Below are 24,186 nucleotides of genomic sequence, written 5' to 3' on the forward strand. Positions count from 1 at the left end.
CAGTTTCCTATGAATAACAATTACACCTAATAGTTGCTGAGTCTTTTACTGAACACCAGACCTGGAGTGAAAATAATATTATATACATTGTATTTTACCCTCCTGACAGCAACATGAATATAATTAGTATCCCAGTTACACAGAAGGGAAAAATAAGGCTGGAAAAAAAAAAAAAAGGTTATGTAACTTCCCCAAGAATAAAAGAAAAATCTCAATCATCAGTAACCAAGCTTTTACCAACGGACCTGTGGCACACATGTGTGTTTATGGTGTGTGTGTGTGTGTGCATGTAAAATCTCACATCCATTGCAGTGGTATTACACAAAAGTTTTAAATCATATTTCTACTTGCAGCTCTCCTTTAGGGTTTAAAATTAATGATTCTCTTTAAAGTTTTTTAAAAATTGATTATGGAATAACTGCTAATTATCTGTTTCTAGACACTGCTCACACAGGTTTCCATTTTTACAACTTTTATGTATCTTTTTTTTTTTTTTTTTAAGACAGGGTCTGGCTCTGTCACCCAGGCTGGAGTGCAGTGGTGTGATCTTGGCTCTCTGCAACCTCCACCTTCCAGGCTTAAGCAATTCTCGTGCCTCAGCCTCCTGAGTAGCTTGGACCACAGGCCTGAGCCACCATGCCCAGCTAATTTTTGGACTTTTTAGTGGAGACCTCATTTCATCATGTTGGCCAGGCTGGTTTTGAACTCCTGACCTCAAGTGATCCACCCACCTCGATCTCCCAAAGTGCTGGGATTACAGGTTTTTGATGTATTTTTTGATAAATATTGACAATCAGTCATAAAAAATTTTAAAAGTCAATTCAAGAGTTTTTCCATCTTTTAGAAGTTGTCAGTTATGTCCCTAGTATAAGGAAAACTCTCTTATTTTGTAAGAGGATCTTTATATATATATAAGGTGTGTGTGTGTGTGTTTTTTTGCTCTCTCTCTCTCTCTCAAATTTTTGAGAAGGAGTCTCTCTCTGTTGCCCAGGCTGGAGTGTAGTGGCGCAATCTTGGCTCACTGCAACCTCTGCCTCTTGGGCTCTAGCAATTCTTCTGCGTCAGCCTCCCGAGCAGCTGGGATTACAGGCTTGTGTCACCACATCTGGCTAATTTTTGTATTTTTAGTAGATATGGGCTTTTGCCACGTTGACCAGGCTGGTCTCCAATTTCTGACCGCAAGTGATCTGCCTGCTTCAGCCTCCCAAGGTGCTGGGATTACAAGGCTGAGCCACCGCGCCCAGCCAATATATTTTATGTGTTCCAAACTGTAAAGATTTTTTTTTTTTCTTTTTTTTTTTTTTTTTTTGAGACGGAGTCTCGCTCTGTCACCCAGGCTGGAGTGCAGTGGCCGGATCTCAGCTCACTGCAAGCTCCGCCTCCCGGGTTCACGCCATTCTCCTGCCTCAGCCTCCCGAGTAGCTGGGACTACAGGCGCCGCCACCTCGCCCGGCTAGTTTTTTGTATTTTTTTTTAGTAGAGACGGGGTTTCACCGTGTTAGCCAGGATGGTCTCGATCTCCTGACCTCGTGATCCGCCCGTCTCGGCCTCCCAAAGTGCTGGGATTACAGGCTTGAGCCACCGCGCCCGGCCTCAAAGATTTTTATGAGTCTAAAAAAAAATGAACCTTAAAGCGAAGATGCTGAAAAACTGGCCCTAAATGCATTTTTTCTTGGGATCCCATGTAGTGTGAATCCGGCTCCTAAAATCTCCCTTATATGGTTTTGGCAGCTTCCGAACTTAAGGGGCAGGTCCCCCAAGGGGCAGAGAGGGCCTGCTGGAAACCTCAGCTTCTGTACAAGAAGAGTTGAGGGAAGAGGGTAAGTTAGATCTGTAATGAAGCCTGAGATGTAGCAAGACAAAACATCTAGACACCATAATGAGGGACAGTTGATGGCAGTGATGAGAGGGATGTGGTCAACTAGATGAGAGAGAGCTTTCTCAAGCTGATCATTAAAGACAGGGTGGGCACGGCGGCTCATGACTGTAATCCCAGCACTTTGGGAGGCCGAGGTGGAAGGATCGATTGAGCCCAGGAGTTCGATACCAGCCCGGGCAACATAGTGAGACTCTATCTCTATAAGAAAAAAAAAGTGGGGGCCGGGCACAGTGGCTCACACCTATAATCCCATCACTTTGGGAGGCTGAGGCGGGCAGATCACTTGAGGTCAGGAGTTCCAGACCATCCTGACCAACATGGTGAAACCCCGTTTCTACTAAAAATGCAAAAATCAGCCAAGCATAGTGGCACACATCTGTAATCCCAGCTACTTGGGAGGCTGAGGCAGAAAAATCGCTTGAACCTGGGAGGTGGGGGTTGCAGTGAGCCGAGATCGCGCCACTACACTCCAGCCTGGGCAACAGAGTGAGACTCCATCTCAGAAAAAAAGAAAAGAAAAGAAAAAAAAAAACCCAGCTGCCTCAGAAGTGGTCAGAGGTGTTTGCCTTGTTGTGTGTACTTCCCCAAGGGAAGTGTAGCGGGGAGGAGAAACGAAGAAGCAAGTGTTTGGGTCATAGGACTTCACACTCAATAAGAATATTTACATGCCTTCCAAATTTATATCACTGGAAAAAAAAAACAAAACAAGGTTCTTTTGCAGAGGAAAACATTTTGGAATTCAAGATAAGTGACGCGGGGGACAAAGAATTGGGTTGAAAAAGGTCACTGTTGCTTTCAAAGCTGTTCTCAGTTAATGAAGATGGAGTCTGAGAATGTGGCTCAGGTTATTGAGATGCTCCTTAATGATTCTTCTCCTCCTTTACCCTAAAATTAAGATCCTTTTATATGTCCTCTTCTCAGGCCCTGTTCCACAGATGTTCATATTGGAACTTGCCTGCATTGCAGATGTCTGTTAAAAAAAAAGCAGGGGGAGAGGGGAGGCAGAGGCTGAAAGATAATAGAGAATTGCAAGGTGCCAACAGAGAAGGAAAGACCAGCCTGGCTCTTACATATTAGCTCCGTGATACTCCAAGCTCCACAGTGTCAAACTGAGTCCCATTTAGAAGGTGAAGTAGGAAGTAGATGTGGATTTGGAGTAGGAGGGGCAGTGCCGGGGCCTGCCTCAGAGAGCTGGGTCCTTTCGGGATGTGGGAGACATGAAACGGAGGGCTCCTGAGGGGCAGAGGAGGCTGCGTTCACTTTCACGCACTTCCCAAGGCAGCGTGTCAGGCCGGGAAGCCGTACAGTGGGCAGAAGAATCTGTAACAACGCCTCAAAGCAGGAAAACAACACCGTACCATAAGCCAAACCCCTGCTGTGCTTTCTGAGTAATGCCATTTCTAAAAAGATCATGTTTCCATGAGTTATTTTTTCCCCTCTGCCGATTTGGTCTAGCAACATGTAAAGTGTAAATTCAAGGGAAACATGAGTGAAATAGAAAGGGTGACTTTGGAGGTACCTACAGTACCTCGATGCAGTGCTGGGGTGGGGCATGCCGACCTAGAGGGGGTACTCCCCCATCTGAGAAGGGTCCCGGCGCCCTGCTGCTGTCTCACAAACCTGAGCGCTTCCTTACCGAAACTGTCCCCAGAGGCAGGATCTTTCAAGAAATGTCGTCCTTGGTCCTTGTCTTGCATCCTTAGCTAGGGAGCCTTCCAGGCAGAGGCAAGGATTTTTTGGAAATACCTAAGCCTCCTTCAGCGCCAAGTCTGGGGGATAACTTTAGAAGCCAATTTAATCAATATGGCTTTTAGCTCAAAATAGCGCCAGCGTAAGGTAAGGTCTAGACAGGCGCTTGGAGGCAATTCTGAAACAGTTCCAAAAATAGTTTGAAGCAAACTGGGCCCTTTGAATGAGTAGCCTGCCTACTGGAGGAAAGGGATCAAACTCACTCGTGTGCAAAACCTCAGGTGCCATTTGTGTTGTAAACTCTCCTCGGTCACCTCTTAACTAGGATTTTTCGGGTGTGTGAGCAAGATGTATACATTTATGGAATACCTACTGTGGATTTACGACAATTTTATGATTTTATTACAAAACCTTTGGATAGGCTGTTATGTTTTCTTCAGGGGAAGGTGAAAACTGTCTGTAATTATGTGCTCTAAAAGCTGTCCATGGCCGGGCGCGGTGTCTCACGCCTGCAATCCCAGCACTTCGGGAGGGCCAGGCTGGCAGATCACTTGAGGTCAGGAGATCGAGACCAGCCTGGCCAACATGGTGAAACCCCGTCTCTAGCAAGAATACAAAAATTAGCCAGGTGTGGTAGTGCACACCTGTAATCCAAGCTACTTGGGAGGCCGAGGTGGGAGAATCGCTTGAACCCGGGAGGCGGAGGTTGCAATGAGCTGAGATCATGCCACTGCACTCCAGCCTGGGCGACAGAGCGGGACCCTGTCTCAAAATAAATAAATAGTAAATAAATAACTTTCCACTAGAGATCTCAAGGCCAGGTTGCCCGCGGTCAGTGGTGGCTATTTTTCATGTCATTGTACTATCTCTTACCATCTGACCAGGCACCCTTCCATTCCATCCGCCTACCCCGTCTCTGAGTCATCAGATGACTAAGCATACCTGTGCTTTGGTACTGTTGGCGTGAATGCAGTGATTCAGGTCATAAGTGAGCCCACCATACAGAAGGCTCACGAAAAGATCCTCGGGGAAAATGGACGGACATCATTCGTGAAAGAGAAAAGCAAAGTATCCCCGAAACCGACCCATTCGTGGTGGTCTGAACACAAGGCATTGCTGCGTTACTCTTCATTGCTCCCTCATTCCCATGTATGTGAAGTGGGACTATAATTACGATGAAAGCTAAATGAATTAAATATGATTTTCTTTTTTCTTTTTTTTTTGGAGACAGGGTCTTGCTCTGTTGCCCAGGCTGGACGTGGCGTGATCTCAGCTTACTGTAACCTCCTCCTCCCGGGTTCAAGTGATGCTCCTGCCTCAGCCTCCTGAGTAGCTGGGACTATAGGCACCCACCACCACACCCAGCTAATTTTTGTATTTTTAGTAGAGATGGGGTTTCACTGTGTTGGCCAGGCTGGTCTCGAAATCCTGGCCAGGCTGGTCTTGAAATCCTGACCTCAAATGATCCGCCTGCCTTGGCCTCCCAAAGTGCTGGGATTACAGGCATGAGCCACCATTCCAGGCCAATTTTCTTGAATATCTCATCTTTTCGTATGACACCAATGGACAAGTCTAATGGGAATTACAATAACATGGAAATTGGATCTTTCCTACCGTCAGCAAAAATGTCAAGACCACAAAAGACAACACAAAAAAAGACTATCTAAGTGAATAAAATAGTAGAGGCAAACAGAAATATGAGAATAAAGGCATCTAAAAAAGATGCTTAAGAAAAAATCTTTGGGGAGACCAAGGCAGGCGGATCACTTGAGGTTCAGGAGTTCGAGACCAGCCTGGCCAACATGGCTGTAGAGACAGGCCAACCCTGTCTCTACTAAAAAAACATAAACAAAAAATCAGCTGGGTGTGGTGGCAGGCAACTGTAATCCCAGCTACTCAGGAGACTGAGGCAGGAGAATCCCTTGAACCCAGCAGGTGGAGGTTGCAGTGAGCCGAGATCTGGTTCAAGTGATTCTCCTGCCTCAGCCTCCCGAGTAGCTGGGACTACAGGTGATTCTCTCACCTCAGCCTCCCGAGTAGCTGGGACTACAGGCGTGTAACACCACAGCAGGCTAATTTCTGTATGTTTTGTAGACATGGGGTTTCACCATGTTCCCCAGGCTGTTGTGAAACTCCTGGGCTCAACTGACCCTCCTGCTTCAGCCTCCCAAAGTGCTGAGATGAGAGGTGTGAGCCACCCTAACCATGGCAAACGTCGTTTCTTTTTCTTCTTCTTTTTTTATTTTTAACTGTTTTGTTTTGTTTTGTGTTGTGTTGTTTGAGACAGGGTCTCACTCTGTCGCCCAGGCTGGAGTGCTGCAATGGCACGATCTCAGCTCACCGCAACCTCTGCCTCCTGGGTTCAAATGATTCTCCTGCCTCAGCCTTCCGGGCAGCTAGAATTACAGGCATGTGCCACTGCGCCTGGCTTAATTTTGTATTTTTAGTTCTGCCATGTTGGCCAGGCTGGTCTCAGACTCCGGTGACCCACCCACCTTGGGCTCCCAAAGTGCTGGGATTACAGGCCTGAGTCATCCTGCCCAGTGCAAACATCATTTCAATATCCCCTTGCATCCTGCAAGGGTTCTCCATCTGGGGACAGATGGTGGGGCAGTAAACCTTCAGAAGTACAGGGAGACAAGAGGTGCTTTCCTCAGGGGTAGGGGAGCTGAATTCAACCAAGAACACGACTCGTGAGGAGGAAGACAGCTGTAATGTTGGAACCACCAACCACAAGTGGCTATTGAGTATGGATTCATTCAAGGCTTGAATATTTATTTTTATTGAGCTATAATTGATTTAAACATAAACAGCCATGTGTGGTTGGTGGCTATTCTATTGGATAGCACAGCTAGAATTGTAATCTATGTGCTGTTTGATTCATTCATTGTATTAGTTTGCTAAGGCTGCCATACATAACAAAGGACCACCAACTTGGGGGCTTAAACAAGGGACATTGATTCTCCTGGAGTCCTGCAGGCTGGAAGTCGGAGATCCAGGTGTGGGCAGGGCTGGTTCCTCCTAAGGCCTCTCTCCTGGGCTTGGAGATGCCGTCTTCTCCCTGGGTCCTCAGAGGGTCGTCCCTCTGTGTGTCTGTGTCCTCATCTCCTTGTCTTATGAAGTGTCTTAGTCCATCTCAGGCTGCTGTCACAGAATACCATAGACTGGGTGGCTTAGAAACAACAGGCATTGATTCTGCCACAGTCCTGGAGGCTGGAAGTCTGAGATCAAGGCGTGGGCAGGGCCGGTTCCTCCTGAGGCCTCTCTCCTGGGCTTGGAGACGCCGTCTTCTCCCTGTGTCCTCACAGGGTCAACCCTCTGTGTGTGTCTGTGTCCTCGTCTCCTCTTCTTTTAAGGGCACCAGTCCTATTGGATCAGGCCCTATCCTAATGACACAATTTTCGCATAATTACCTCTTTGAAGGCCTTATCTCCAAACACCGTCACAATAAGGGCTAAGGTTTCAACATAGGCATCTCGAAGAGACACAGTTTAGCCTGAAACACTCATTTCACAAACCTTTCCTGGTTCTTCTGTACCAGCAGTTATAATACTGGACAAACCTGGTTCCTGCTCTCTGAGTGTAAATTCTCAGCTGGGGAGATGGCAAGGTTATTTGATCATCGTGGTACATTTCGATCCAGGGTATAACAGAAGTCTGGGCCACATGCCATAAAACACCTGGCAGACAGATCTCAGAATCTCTGTGCTACAGGAACATGGAGGAAGAACCCAGGTTGGCCTGGGAGGAGATGTTTAAGGCATTGTGATGCTTGGTGTAGCCCTGAAGGTCAAGATAGGGTTATCCAGATAACGCTAAGGGGAAGATTCATTTCAGGTAGAGGAAGCCACAGCAAGTGAGATCATGCATGCATACATATGCGCGCGCACACACACACACACACACACACACTCTTCCATGCCCAAAGGCAGCACATTCTGCAGCCCAGTTGGTATTCCAGAGCCTGCTGCTGACCACGTTGAGCTATGTCCTGAGACCAAATCATGCCTCAGTGCCTTTTTTTTTTGAGACTGAGTGTTGCTCTGTCGCCAGGAGTGCAGTGGCACGATCTCAGCTCACCACAACCTCCGCCTCCCGGGTTCAGGTGATTCTCCTGCCTCAGCCTCCCAAGTAGCTGGGACTACAGGTGCACGCTGCCACGCCTGGCTAATTTTTGTATTTTTAATAGAGACGAGGCTTCACTATGTTGGCCAGGATGGTCTTGATCTTTTGACCTCGTGATCCGCCTGCCTCAGCCTCCCAAAGTGTTGGGATTACAGGCGTGAGCCACCACCCCCGGCCGGTTTAGTGCCTTTTTAAACGGGCTTCCCTACCTCCCTCTGCAAATGCTCTATGCCTTTGAATCCCAACCTCAGTCTCTGCGTCTGGAGAACCCACCTTATGACAACACCTTATGCACACATAAGCTTTGGCAGGTAAGTAACATGATCCTCACTCGCAGACATGCTGCCTGAGGCCCAAGTCACCTGGCCAAGGTCCACCACTCATACTGAGCACCATGGTTTTCCATGTTGGAGCTCTACCTCAAGAATTCATGAAGAAACAGAGAAAGTAAGGGGCTGATAAAGGTTCTTCTGTACTAAAATTGCACATCTGGAAACTGACTCTGAAAGCGGTGCCGCACCTGGAACATAATTAGTGCAGGTCAAAAGCAAAGCCATCATCCTGCGTGTTGTTCCCTCTGGCCCTTCTTGCTGCTCCCTGGAGCCATGTTGGCATTAAACAAGACAGCATGAGTGGATATGTTTACACCTCTTGCAGTATTGTCGGATTTTCCTGGGACCTCCCAGAATCTCTGTGTCTGAAAGCAAGCCAGGGATGCTTTTGTGAAGGTGGCAACTCCAACTCGAAGGTCAGCCAGAAACAACACTCTCTGTGCCTCTCGAATTACTCCAGCTTCTTGGCTGTCTAACTCAACCCCGTTGGGCATCAGTCTCATGGAAAGACAGTAATGGGTGGAGACCTACCCATTCTTTTTGTTTGTTTGTTTGTTCTTTGTTTTGAGATGGAATCTAGCTCTGTCACCTAGGCTGGAGTGCAGTGGCATGATCTCAGCTCACTGCAACCTCCGCCTCCCGGGTTCAAGCGATTCTCCTGCCTCAGCCTCCTGAGTAGCTGGGACTACAGGCGCCCGCCACCACGCTCAGCTAATCTTTGTATTTTTAGTAGAGACAGGGTTTCACCATGTTGGCCAGGCTGGTCTCGAACTCCTGACCTCAGGTGATCCATCCGCCTCAGCCTCCCAAAGTGCTGGGATTATAGGCTTGAGCCACCACGGCCAGCCCCCACCCATTCTTAAAGATAAGATTTAGAGAGTTACAGGTGAGGAAAAGACAGACAGGAATTAGACTCCTTGCAAAAGCTGAATTGGATGCGGCTGGTTCCTGGGGCTAGCAAGTGTGATCATTGTGATGCTTTGTGGGGATCAACCCATTCTCTTACCAACAGCTGCGATTCAGGAGGTGGTGGAAGTCATTCCCAGCTGAAGATCTGAGATACTCAAGTGAAGGAAAGCCCTTTTCAGTAGGCTTTGAATTCTTTGAGAAAGTATCAAGGAATTCCCTATACCCCCAAGCTTCGTCCCAAGGACTCAGAATAACTGTCTAGTCACTTCCAAGTTGCTCCAACTGATTTGCCTGGAGCAAGGACGGCTCCCTGGGGCACTGAGTCTTCCTTGATCCAGCTGTTCGGGTCATCCTAATTGGGAAGAGTCTTCATGCCGCTGTGAAAGGTGGAGGGGCTGGGGTTCACAGGGGTGAGGGGTGGAGTGGCAGCCTGCCCAGCCCCGTGTCCATAGAGATCATGGGGGTTTGGGGGGCCTCTGGGGAACACAGCTGCGTGACTACAGCCCCACCTAGTACTCCACTGAGGTACCCGGAGCCCTGTTTCTGTATTTTCCCTGGATGCCCCAGGTTTTCAAGGTCTGGAACAACTCTGCCCGTTAGAAATACAGTATGGGTTGGGTGTGGTGTCTCACGCCTATAATCCCAGCACTTTGGGAGACCAAGGTGGGTGGATCACTTGAGGTCAGGAGTTTGAGACCAGCCTGGCCAACATGGTGAAACCCTCTACTCTACTTAAAATACAAAAATTAACCGAGTGTGGTGGCAGGTGCTTGTAATCCCAGCTACTCAGGAGGCTGAGGCAGGAGAACTGCTTGAACCCAGGAGTCAGAGGTTGCAGTGAGCCAAGATGGCGCCATTGCAGTCCAGCCTGGGCGACAGGGTGAGACTTGGTCTGAAAAAATAAAAAGAAAAGAAATACAATATGATCCACATGAGCAATTGAAAACTCTTTGTTAAACACATTAACAAAGGAGTAAAATGAAAATGGTGAAATCAATTTTAATAATATGTTTAATCACTATATCTAAACAGTCTCCTTTTAACAGGTATATATATTTATATTTACATAAATATATAAATTTATATTTTATGTATATTTTTAAATTTATTAAATTTATATAAATTTTATTAAAATATATATGCAAATATGGTATTTAATAATAAATATGGTATTAATGACACTATTTAAAGAGTGTCATTTTAATATGTATGTATATTTTTATATTTACATAAATATATAAATTTACAGTTTATATTTTAAAATTAAATATGTACAAATTTTATTAAAATATATTTTCTTTTTTTTTTTCTTTTTTTTTTTTTTTTGAGGCGGAGTCTTGCTCTGTCCCCCGGACTGGAGTGCAGTGGCCGGATCTCAGCTCACTGCAAGCTCCGCCTCCCGGGTTTACGCCATTCTCCTGCCTCAGCCTCCCGAGTAGCTGGGACTACAGGCGCCCGCCACCTCGCCCGGCTAGTTTTTTTTGTATTTTTAGTAGAGACGGGGTTTCACCGTGTTAGCCAGGATGGTCTCGATCTCCTGACCTCGTGATCCGCCCATCTCGGCCTCCCAAAGTGCTGGGATTACAGGCTTGAGCCACCGCGCCCGGCTAAAATATATTTTCATATATATTTATTCAATCACTATATCAAATAGTCTCATTTCAACATGTATATATTTATATTTACATAAAGAAAGCTTATGTGTATTTTTCAGTTTATTAAATTTGTACAAATTTTATTACAATATATTTATATGTAAGATACTTTGTCACTATATGAAATAGTCTCATTTCAAAATGTATATTTATATAAATATATAAATTTATATTTTTTTTAATGTTAAATATGTACACATTTTATTAAGATATATTTCTGGCCGGGCATGGTGACTCATGCCTGTAATCCCAGCACTTTGGGAGGCCAAGGCGGGCGGATCATCTGAGGTTGGGAGTTCGAGGCCAGCCTGACTAACATGGAGAAACCCCATCTCTACTAAAAATACAAACAATTAGCCGAGCATGGTGGCGCATGCTTGTAATCCCAGCTATTTAGGAGGCTGAGGCAGGAGAATCGCTTGAAACCGGGAGGCAGAGGTTGCAGTGAGCCGAGATCGCGCCACTGCACTTCAGCCTGGGCAACAAGAGTGAAACTCAGTCTCAAAAATATATATATATATTTTTCTATATAAACATATGTTTATAAATATCATAAATGAATATATGTATTTTATAAGTATATGCAATAATTGTATACATATACACATAATTTATTTCAAATTTATATTTTTAAAAATATGTGTAAATATATTTAGAATTGTGTATATAGGTATAATTATTTAGAATTGTATATATAGTTATTTAGAATGTATTTAGAATTTTCTATATATAGTTATTTAGAATAGATTTAGAATTGTCTAGGTATTTAGAATAGATTTAGAATTGTCTATGGAGTTATTTAGAATGATTTAGAATAGTCTATGTAGTTATTTAGAATAGATTAGAATTGTATGTATAGTTATAAGTGAGACAGTGCACATTCTTTTTTCGCACCAAGTCTTCAAACCCAGTGTCTATTGTACACTGAGAGCACATCTCAGTTCAGATGAACTGACATCCTTTAGGGGTTTGTCCCCTTTCAAATCTCCTGTTAAAATAGAATGCCCGGTGTTGGGGGTGGGGCCTGGTGGGAGGTGTTTTGGTCATGGGAACAGATCCCTCATGAATGACTTGGTGCTGTCCTCACGGAAATGTGAGAGTTCTCACAATATTAGTTCATGTAAGAGCCGATTGTTAACAAGAGCCTGGCTCCTCCTCCTCTCTCTTGCTCCCTCTCTCATCATGTGACACTCTGGTTCCCCTTGCCTTCCTCCTCGCGCAAAAGCTTTCCGAGGCCTCACCAGAAGCTGAGCAGATGCCAACACCATGCTTGCTTCTTAGACCGTTTGCAGAACGGTAAGCCTAATACAGCCCTTTTCTTTAGTAAGTCACCCAGCCTCAGGTATTCCTTTATAGCAACACAAAATGGACTAAGACACAAACCACATCCAAATGCCATTTGTGGCTGGTGCCCCCAGTGCTGGGTAGCACAAGTCTCATTTTGTGTTCCAGCTAACACTATGCTGTTCTTATGGAATTTCTCTGCCCTGGCCCTGAAGAAAGCATCTCTTCCTTCCCTGGCTCTTCTCTCGTCATCACTCTCAACCATCTGGTAGTTTTCTACATGTGCTGTTTAGCCAGAACTATCCCCGATAGAGGGGCCTCCCTGCACACAGCCCAAGCAAATTCACACAGGACTAAAGTCTGCTTCTGTATTGGATCATTGCCTTTCTGGGTAAACCGAGAGTCAGTGGGGATTCAGAATTTCTGTCAAGCTCCAGACAGGTCTTCTCAGGCTCCAGACACCCTAGATGCTTGTGTCTTGACTTTCATTTGGTTCTACCATATGCAGAATACAAATAATCTGTAAATGGAAAAATGTGGCTAGGCGCGGTGGCTCACACCTGTAATCCCAGCACTTTGGGAGGCCGAGGCGGGCAGATCACGAGGTCAGGAGATGGAGACCATCGTGGCTAACACGGTGAAACCCCATCTCTACTAAAAATACAAAAAATGAGCTGGGTGTGGTGGTGGGTACCTGTAGTCCCAGCTACTTGGGAGGCTGAGGCAGGAGAATCGCTTGAACCCGGGAGGCGGAGCTTGCAGTGAGCTGAGATCACGCTACTGCACTCCAGCCTGGGTGACAAAGTGAGACTCCTTCTCAAAAAAAAAAAAAAAAAAAAAAAATGAAAAATGCTAGTTATATGCTAGTTATGCAGGTACTGGTTAGGGTCTCCTGGCCGCCCCCCACCCCACACCCTTTGTAATCTCAACTTCTGTTGACTGGACTTCACTACTTTCCTCCTGATATCCTCTTTCTGTCCCAGGATCTCATCCAGAACCCACATTACATTGAGTCATGTCTCCTCTTGGCTGTGACAGTTTCTCAGACTTGTCTTGTTTTTCATGACCTTGAAGCAAGGTCTTGTACATGACTCTTGTATGGGTTTTTTTTATTTAAAAAGATATGTATTTGGCTCACGGTTCTGCAGACTGTTCAAGAGTCAAATACAAGACCTTACTTCAAGGTCATCCAAAGCAAGGCCTGCAGACCATACAAGGACCCCTAGTCACAAATGGCGCTTGGATGTGGCTTGTGTATTAGTCCATTTTGTATTGCTATAGAGGAGTATCTGAGCTGCATGATTTATAAAGAAAAGAGGTTTATTTGGCTCACGTTCTTGCAGACTGTACGAGAAGCATTGTCTTGAGGACAACGGGTCAGGTATTTTGTCAGGCTCTCCCTCTGTTGGGATTTGTCTGCAATTTTTCTCGTGGTGAGACTAGGGTGGTTGGCTTTGGGGAGGATGATGGCAGAGATGAAGAGTCATTCTCATTACATGATACCAAAGTACATACTGTCAGCATGACCTACCACTGTGGACATTGGCCTTGATCACGTCTGAGGTGGTGTTTGTCAGATTTCTCCACTGAAAGGTTATTGATCTCCCTGACCATGCTCTTTGAAAGGAAGTCTCTACATGCAACCCACACTTAAAGGAGTGGGGAGTTGTATTTCATCTTCTTGAGAATAAAATATCTACATCAATTATTTGGAACTCTTTTGCATGGGAGATTTGTATCTCCTCCTTCATTTATGTATTTATTCAATTATTGATTGCCTTGGGTTACCATCGAATATTATTTCATTTTATTGCCCAAGTCGTTTCAGCTTTGAGCACCGGGAGCTCTTTCAGGTTGGCTTTTGCTTATCTTTCACACACCCCCAGTTTTTTGTGTGTTTGAGCATTTTCTTATTTTCTTGTCTTACAAGATGGTCCAGGCATATCTGTATCACCCAAGCTCCATTCTTAGAATTAACCATTATTCCAGAGAGCCCTGGTACTTTTTATTTGAACATGATACTAGGAACCAAAGTGCTGGGTGAAATGACTTGTCAGTAGCATTAAAGAGACGTACTGGCTGGGCGCAGTGGCTCTTGCCTGTCAGCACAGCACTTTGGGAGGCTGAGGTCGGAGGATTACTTGAGTCCAGGAGTTCAAGACCAGCCTGGGAAGCTTAACGAGACAAAAAAAAAAAAAAAAAAAATTAAAAATGAGCTACTTGGTGCACACACCTGTAGCATTAACTACTCAAGAGGCTGAGGCAGAAGAATCGTTTAAGCCCAGGCGTTTGACAGTCAGCTATGGTTGCGCCAATGTGCCCAGCCTAAGCAACAGAGCCAGGCCCCATCTCGAAAAAAATTAAAAAGTGCAAGAGTTTGAGATTACAGTCAGCTGTGATTGTGTCACTGCACTCCAGCCTAAGCAACAGAGCCAGGCACCATCTCTAAAAAAATTTAAAAGTGCAAGAGTTTGATCGCTATGATTATGCCACTGCACTCCAGCCTGGGTAACAGAACCAGGCCCCGTCTCTAACAAAATTAACAAGTGCAAGAGTTTGAGATTACGGTCAGCTCTGATTGTGCCACTGCACTCCAGCCTGGGTAACAGAGCCAGCTCCTGTCTCTAAAAAAATAAACAAGTGCAAGAGTTTGATTGCGCTGATTCTGCACTCCAGCCTGGGCCACAGAGCCAGAGCTTGTCTCTAAAGAGAATGAGGGGGCGGTAGGAAGTTGGGGGAGGTAATCTTTCATCAGATCACCACTGATTTTTTTCCTTACTCTTTTTTTTCCTTTTCTTTGCACCTACTTAGGGCCCCTACAGTGATGGAGAGCCCTGGTGGCTGTGGAGTGTTCAGTTTGCCTGCATGCCAGGTGCAAGCCAGGGAGTGGTCCGGGCATCCCCCTCGTAAGCCAGCAGCAGGCCAGGACTCCAGCGTGGAGGGAGGGATCTCTGAAGGTCACTGCTCGGCCTTCTCTGAAGACTGTCCACCAGCATGTCAACCCAGCTGCACTGCGGGGGTGAACGGTGGCATGACTGTCAACAAGGAGTAAGGCCATCTCCCCCACCCGTCACTCATTCTGCCAAGCCATCACTGGGCAACCCGGACTCATGGGCAGTGTCACCTCCGGGGCCGTGCTGGCATCTGTAACCTCCATCCATCCTTGTGGTCCCATCCAGCCATCTCTGCCCCCCTGCCTGGCCCACTCTGCTGTGAAGTTTTCATCCGCCTTCCTCTTGTGCAGAGTCAGAATTCACAGAGGTTCCAATGCCCAAGGGAAGCCCAGGGGAACTGTTCACTCTTACTACTGGCTAGAGACGTCCAGAGGACAAATCGGCTTCAGATTATACCATCGTTAAAGTAGGTGCAACTCGAAGGCTTGCCCTACTTAACTCTCCGATGCAATCCATGCTGCCAGCTTCATACAGACTCCACCCAGTGCAAATGGCTTCCTTCTGTGTGCAGAGCAAATGCTCCAGGGAAGAGACACAGAGGATTCCCCATCATCATTATTGCCAAGTGACCCCAAATATTCCTATCCTGTCTGTTGCAAAGAGGAAAAGTCATGTCTTGGAAGAACGGCATCACCCTACAAATTCAGACTAGACACTTTGCACATGAGACAAGAATCCCAGAAATTTCTAGAAGCAAACCTTGCATTCGTGACCGTCGGACTCTATGGGATGTATAAGGCACATTCTCAATCTCGTCACCTGTGAGAGTTGCATTGCCTAGTCCAGCAGCCGCGAAGGACTCTGCTGTTTTTCCTCTGCTTCACTTAACATATGAGAGTGAAGAGATGAAGATTGAGGCGGGCCCTGCACCAGGGGACAAGTATCTCTCTGAATGTCCTTGACAGACAGCAGCAGCCCAGCGACACCCAGCCCCCATCCTGTCCGTATGCACCCTGGTGAGCGTTTTCTACAGTCTCCTAAACGCTCCCATTATTCTGTTTTGCTGGTGTGATGTGTGACACCTCAGTGTTGTCATAGCTTCTGCCTCCTCCGTGTGGAGAGAGGGCATAAAGACAGAGCTGAGATATTATGGCTATTCCAGAAAATAAAATATTTTTTGAAACCACATGGCTGAGGTGCAGCTCTTTGTGTCATTGTGAAAACAGAACCCTAGCCTGTATACCATTAGCTTGGTAGCACTTGGATAACAGAGTATTCTCTGGCCCTGCAGAGGAGCATGGGTGGAAATGTATTTATCAGCTGATGTTGGCGCAGTTTGCTGTTTGTGCATTATTGTTATTATTATTACTTTATTATTAGTATTATTTAGACGGAGCCTCACTCTTTCGTCCAGGCTGGAGTGCAGTGGCACGATCTCGGCTCACCACAACCTCCGCCTCCCGGGTTCAAGCAATTCTCCTGCCTCAGCCTCCCAAGTAGCCAGGATTACAGGTGCCAGCCACTAGGTATGGCTAATTTTTTTGTATTTTCAGTAGAGACGGGGTTTCGCCGTGTTGGCCAGGCTGGTCTCGAACTTCTGACCTCAGGTGATCTGCCCGCCTCAGCCTCCCAAAGTGCTGGGATGACAGGAGTGAACCACCGCGCCCGGCCTGTCGGTGCATTCTGTAGAATAAGATGCCTCTCACACAGTCTCCAGAGCTGTGGGAAGGGATGCTTTCTGTTAAAACAACAACAACAAAAAGTGGCTGGCAAAGTTCACATGATGATTTTTTTTTTTTTTTTTTTTTTTTTTGAGACGGAGTCTTGCTCTGTCGCCCAGGCTGGAGTGCAGTGGCCGGATCTCAGCTCACTGCAAGCTCCGCCTCCCCGGTTTACGCCATTCTCCTGCCTCAGGCTCCTGAGTAGCTGGGACTACAGGCGCCCGCCACCTCGCACGGCTAGTTTTTTGTATTTTTTAGTAGAGACGGGGTTTCACCGTGTTAGCCAGGATGGTCTCGATCTCCTGACCTCGTGATCCGCCCGTCTCGGCCTCCCAAAGTGCTGGGATTACGGGCTTGAGCCACCGCGCCCGGCCACATGATGATTTTAACAATTGAGTTATTCAACAGTCATTTTCCTCAAGGAAGTCTGGTTTCTCTGTGTCTCAGAAAAACTCAGGAAGGCTCCTAACCCTTTGCACAGGGGAACATGGCACTCCACCCTTGCTGGTCTCAGCTTTGACTGGGCAGGCGCTCAATGTGCCAGTCAGACAACTAGGCAGAAAAAACTGCCGTAAGATTCACACAAGTACCTCGACCTACCCCAGAACAGGGTCAAAAGCTAAAAGATAAAGTTTGAAAAGGCGTATTTCATAAGCACAATTTTAATTGTATTTATGATTAAAGAATAACATGTTTTTCTTTTTCTTTTTCTTGTTTTTTTTTTTTTTTTTTTTTTTTATTTTTATTTTTTTAGTTTGGAACTTCCTCTTTTACCCAGGCTGGAGTGCAGTGGCGCAGTCTCAGTTCACTGCAACCTCCATCTCCTCGACTTCAGGCGATTCTCTTGCTTCAGCCTCCTGAGTAGCTGGGATTACAAGCATGTGCCACCATACCTGTATACTTTTGGTTTTTTTGTTTTTTTTTTTTAGTAGAGACGGGGTTTCGGCATGTTAGCCAGGCTGGTCTTGAACTCCTGACCTCAGGTAATCTGCCCGCCTCGGCCTCCCAAACTGCTGGGATGACAGGTGTGAGCCAGTGCGCCTGGCAACTTTTAAAATTTTTAGTAGAGATGGGGTTTCACTGTGTTGCCCAGGCTGGTCTTGAATTCCTGGGCTCAAGGGATCCTCCCTCCACAGCCTCCCAAAGTGTTGGTATTGTAGGCATGAGCCACTGCACTGAGCCTCAGCCAGTTCTTGACGATCTTCCCACATTTTCTTAGATGAACGAAAACTATCTTATGCCATCCGTCACCCCAAGATTATAAAGGCCCCTTCCCAGAGGAATGTATCCTCCTCACAGCCCCCTCAAACACCTAGACATCTTGTTAGCCATGTAGATATGAAAACTAACCCTTAGCCATGTGTCTGCCAAGTTTTCCTTCTTGGGGCTAATAATAAAATAAGTGTATTAAAACATGAGTCGAGGCTGGGCGCAGTGGCTCAAGCCTGTAATCCCAGCACTTTGGGAGGCCAAGACGGGTGGATCACGAGGTCAGGAGATCGAGACCATCCTGGCTAACAGGGTGAAACCCCGTCTCTACTAAAAAATACAAAAAACTAGCCGGGCGAGGTGGCGGGCGCCTGTAGTCCCAGCTACTTGGGAGGCTGAGGCAGGAGAATGGTGTAAACCCGGGAGGCGGAGCTTGCAGTGAGCTGAGATCCGGCCACTGCACTCCAGCCTGGGCGATAGAGCGAGACTCCATCTCAAAAAAAAAAAAATGAGTCGATGGGATGCGGTGGCTCATGCCTGTCATCCTAGCACTTCGGGAGGCCAAGGTGGGCAGATTACCTGAGGTTAGGAGTTCAAGACCAGCCTGGCTAACATGCCGAAACCCCTTCTCGACCAAAAAAAAAAAAAAAAAATACAAACGTATACAGGTATGGTGGCACATGCCTGTAATCCCAGCCACTTGGGAGGCTAAGGCAGGAGAATTGGTTGAACCTGGGAGGCGGAGGATGCAGTGAGCTGAGATTACGCCACTGCACTCCAGCCTGGGTGACAGAGCAAGACTGCATCTCAAAAAAAAAAAAAAAAAAAAAAAAAATTTAAAAAATTACCAGGCATGGTGGTGTGCACCTGTGGTCCCAGTAACGCAGGAGGCCAAGATGAGAGGATTACTTTCGCCTGGGAGGTCAAGGCTGCAGTGAGCTATGATCGCACCACTGCACTGCAGCCTGGATGACAGAACAAGACCCTGTCTCAAAATAAAAAAAAAAAAAAAGGACGAAAAAGTGGCAGGCTTGGTGGTAGTATGGGGGCCCAAGCATTGGTGGGGAGAGCTCTAGAGGAAGGCAGAGCTTCCCGACGGGTTGACGGAGCATTGTCGTAAGACACATGCAGACTCATGGGTGCGTACCCTACATTCAACATTGCCGTACAGACTTGATCTCTCTACCGCTTGTCCTTAGGTATAAAATAAAGTGAGAAGCCTCTCTTAACGGAAGGGGTCAGGGTCCATCCAGTACAAAGGTCTGGACAAAGAGCATAGTCTAGATCTAGAATCGGGTTGCTTTGGCTTAAAGCCCAGTTTGGGCATACAATTGTAACACAACCAGAGCCAATTCCTTAACATTTGCCTACCTAAGGTACCCCAGTTTGAAAAACAGTGATAACGATAATATAATGCCTACCACAACACAATATTTCTACATACATATCACACAGAAATATGTTAATACGGACTGGGCACAGTGGCTCACACTTGTAATCCCAGCACTTTGGGAGGCTGAGGCAGGCAGATCACTTGAGGTCAGAGGTTCTAGACCAGCGTGGCCAACATGGTAAAACCTCATCTCTACTAAAAATACAACAACAACAACAAAATTAGCCGGGCATGGTGGCACACGCCTGTAATCCCAGCTACTTGGGAGGCTGAGGCAGGAGAATCGCTTGAACCCGGGAGGCGGAGGTTGCAGTGAGCCGAGATCGCACCACTGCACTCCAGCCTGAGCAACAAACAGATTGATACTCTGTCTTCAAAATAATAGTAATAATAATAATAAAGAAATATATTAATACATGCGGAATATGTTTAAAAATTTCTAGCACAGTATAAACCCAGGATACTCGCAGCCATTACCGTTACCATTATTCTGAATATTTTAAATTCACCAAAGAACAAAATGAGAAAAAATAGATGTGTGTGACCCTAAGTGTGAATCTTGTTGAATTAAGCAGGCAGGATTCTGTAATTAAGTCACAGCTGCAACTTTATCCTTGAATGCTAGCTAACAAGATAAGAATTTACGCTCCTCTTTAAAAATTTACGTTTTTTTGAAAAGGGCCTTGAACCTTGTCTAAAACTCTGAATGGCAAAGATATTTCTTTTTCATTAAAAAGACTCTGTTGAAGATTGAAGTTGTGTTTTTGGCAGCAGCTGTGAAAAGATGGTGTGATGGTTAATACTGAGTGTCCACTTGATTTGATTGGATGATGCAAAGTGTTGCTCCTGGGTGTGTCTGTGAGGGTGCTGCCAAAGGAGTTTAAGGCTGGGAAAGGCAGACCGCCCCTTCACCTGGATGGGCACCATCTCATCGGCAGCCAGCTCGGCTAGAAAATAAGCAGGCAGAAAAATGTGCAAAGAGAGACTGGCCTAGCCTCCTAGCTTGCATCTTTCTCCTGTGCTGGACGCTTCCTGCCCTTGAACATCGGACTCCAAGTTCTTCAGTTTTTGGACTGGCTTCCTTGCTCCTCAGCCTGCAGACAGCTTATTGTGCGACCTTGTAATCGTGTGAGTTAATACATAATAAACTCCCATATATATATATATAAAATATATATGCACATATAAATATATATATATAGAGAGAGAGAGAGAGAGAGAGGATTCCATCCGTTCTGTCCCTCTAGAGAACCCTGTGCAGATGGGAAGACAGGTATATTTGAGATTGACCTGAAAACTCTGAATATGAATGAAAACTGGGCACAGTCATACCTGTGCAAAGTCATGCATGGGTTATCGGGGGTTTGCTGAAACCTCTCTCTGGTCTATGAGCAGCTCTGATGAAACACACTGATTTGGGTGTCTCAGATATACTGCGTATACTGGCTACAGTGGACTCAGTGTCCTTCCTATAATTTGCAGATACGACCATAGCAAAAAGAAATTGTTAAGGTAATTACTGTTAATAGCTGTTTCATGCCCTATTGGGAGTTTGGAGAAAGTGTTTAAAATCAAGTACTTTCAGAGAATACTTTTATTTATTTATTTATTTATTATTTTGAGACAGGGTCTCACTCTGTCACCCACGCTGGAATGACATCATAGCTCACTTCAGTGTTGACCTCCTGGGCTCAAGCAATCTTCCCATGTCAGCCTCCTGAGTAGCTGGGACTACAGGCACACGCCACCATGACTGGCTAATTTTCTGAAGATATTTTGAGAGATGGGGTCTTGCTATGTTGCTCAAGCTGGTTTCAAACTTCAGGGCTCCAGTGATCCTCCCACCTCAGCCTCCCAAAGTGCTGGGATTGCGGGTGTAAGCCACTGCACCTAGCTGAGAAAACTGAGAGTGTTGTGAAAAAATAGAAGGGAACCATGCTAACATGCCCCCTGCTTCCTCTGGAAATGAAGAAGTAGAGAACTCCATTTCCTAGAGTCAATTCTGAGAGAGTAAAACAAGGCATCGTTTTGGCATAAGCACTTTCACATAGCACAGTGTCTGTTGTAACATCATGTTGTAGCATGATGTTAAATAAAAATATGTCATTGGAGGTCGGGCGCGGTGGCTCATGCCTGTAATCCTAGCACTTGGGAGGCTGAGGCGGGCAGATCAGGTGAGGTCAGGGGTTCGAGACTAGCCTGGCCAACATGGTGAAACCCTGTCTCTACTAAAAATACAAAAATCAGCAGGGCATGGTGGTGGGCACCTGTAATCCCAGCTAATAGGCTGAGGCAAGAGAATCACTTGAACCCAGGAGGCGGAGGCTGCAGTGAGCCAAGATCGTGCCACTGCACTGCAGCCTGGGTGACAGAGTGATAGTCTGTCTCCAAAAAAATATATATATATATATATATATACACACACACACACACACACACTTAGTGATTGCCACAGTGTAAGAGTCAGTGCTCCCAGGATAAATATAATTTCATTTAATCGTCAGCAAGCCTGTGAACCTGCTTGGTAATAACCCCTACCTCTATTCTCACTTGCATTTGGATTTGTTTCATTCATTGGCTGAATGGAGACAGCTTCTTGTTCTTCCTGTGTTTTATACAGGGTTATTCATCTTCCACATTGTGGTTGACACCCCTGTATTTTTATGACATATCTTATTCCAGATAGCTTTGGGCTCCCGTTTCTTTTATTGGAAGAGATGTAAATTCAAAAGTAAGGTCACTTACTTTGAAGCGATACACAAATGGACAGGGTTTGCGGTTGGGAAATGACTGACCTCATTTTTTGAGCCACGGAAGAGGACTGTCCTGAAGTGCATTTGAAGAGGCACAGTTAATGATCACTCTCTGAATTGTAGTAGCATCCCTTCAGCTCTCCCTACTGAGAGACCACTCTCCGCCACTGAGACCCAGATTCTCTCTCATGATTCTCGCAGCCATCCTGTCCTCTGCTTTAAAGATGTGACAGGAGCAGAGAGGTTGAGTTACATGAACAAGATAACACAGCCAGTCCCTGAAGCTGCTGAGAACAGCACACCTGCTTAGAACTACTGTATGGGACCACCCATTTTGCACCCTCTGGGACCGCCAATCGACATGAAAGGTGGAGAGGAGTTGGCATTAAACTATCAAGTTGAGAATCTTCCATCTGTCCATCCAACCATCTATGCAATTATCTATCTATCCATACATATATTCATCTATTTTTCCATCTGTAATCCATCCAACCAAGTACCTATCCACTATCTACACATCCATTCACCCATGCAGTCTGTCCATCTATCATCCATTTATCTCTCCATATAACCATCTATCCAACTATCTATCTGCCCATTCATCCAATCAACTATCCAACTATTTATCTACCCATCATCCATCTACCCATTTATCAGTCCATCCATCACCCATATATCCATCCATTCATCTCTCCATATAACCATCTGTTCAGCTATCTATCCATCCATTCGTTCAATTAATTAACCAACTATGTATCTACCCATTCATCCATCTACCCATCCATCTGTCCATCCATCATCCAAATATGCATCCATCCATCTCTATGTATAACCATCTATCTATCCGTCCATTCATCCAATCAACTATCCAACTACCTAGCTACCCACTTATCCATCTACCCATCTGTCTGTCCATCCATTAACCCATTTAATAATTCATCCATCTATGCACCCAACTTTCTATCCAGCTATCCATTCATCCACTTACCCCACCCATCCATCCATCTATCTGTCTATCTACCTATTACTTTCTGAGACCAAATGTTGGGACCCATATATATGCAGGCATACTCCAATATCTGGCACAGTCTAGGTCATTAATATTTATTAAATGAATGCATACACCCGTGAATGAATGAATTGACTTTGTCTGGATCACCCTAGAGAAACTCTGCAGGGCTATTCCATTTTTGCCACGGAATAAATTCAAGGGAAGAGAACAACTTGCTTGGAAGAAGCCTGAGTTCCCCATTTCATTGGGGGAATCATATTCCTCTGGAGACAGAGCCAAACTCATGATGCAAAAAGATCACAAAACACATTCTGTGAAATGTGCATGAACCTCTTTACAGTTTTCTCTGCTTAACTATTTCTTCCAGCCAGAGGGGGAAAAAACAATTAGATTCCAAAGAGTTTTCATGACTTTATATATTTAACATTGGCCATGTGTAATTGCAAAATTGATGCAAAAGCTATGGTTCATAAATAACACTAAAAAGAGGCACTGTATTCTCCTGATGGCTCAGGAAATTGGAAACGACAGGTTGCAATACTGAGTATTACTCAGTGTTTAATCTCAGTCTAGTTTCCAACAATTGCAACACATTCTACACCAGAAATTTGGAAAATAAAGGAATAATATTTATAATCTAGTGTTGACAAATGTTTGCATGGGTCTAGAGTACTTTATATGCTAACTATTACTCATTACATGGTCCCTGAAAGATCTCATGTAATTTTTTAAAGAAATAAAATAGATCGTTATATTAATATCTTTGATTTTAGAATGTCCACCTTAATGCATTTTTTGCCAGTGCCAGTAAGTTTAAATAGCCAATTACCCTGGGTGAAATTAATCATTTCATACCACTGAGGCAGAAGGATGTTGAAAAGACGATAAGTGGTGACATTTCAGCATCTAGATGCTAGATAATTTCAGCATCATTTATTACCATCAGCAAGCACTGACCTTCAGACTTTTCCTTTTAAACCTGAGCCCCCAAGCCCTCTGGGCAAATGCACTTTTCTCAATGCAGAATGGAGCTACCCTCTCTTATCCTCCAGAGAAGTCCACTGGAGCCCCCACACACCAACTTTGTCTCTACGAACAACAAGTTCTAAAGGCATCAGCTTAGCAAGACTCCCTTTTTTGTTTCTTTCTTGGTTTTGGAAATGGTCTCTCTGTGTAGCCCAGGCTAGAGTGTAGTGGCACAATCACAGCTCACTGCAGACTCAACCTGCTGGGCTCCAGTGACCCTTTCATCTTAGCCACCAAGCCTGGGGGGCTCTGCTCAGTTTCCTTCCTTCCTTCCTTCCTTCCTTCCTTCCTTCCTTCCTTCCTTC

This window comes from Piliocolobus tephrosceles, chromosome Y (assembly GCF_002776525.5).
Source record: "Piliocolobus tephrosceles isolate RC106 chromosome Y, ASM277652v3, whole genome shotgun sequence".
Classification (NCBI taxonomy): domain Eukaryota; kingdom Metazoa; phylum Chordata; class Mammalia; order Primates; family Cercopithecidae; genus Piliocolobus; species Piliocolobus tephrosceles.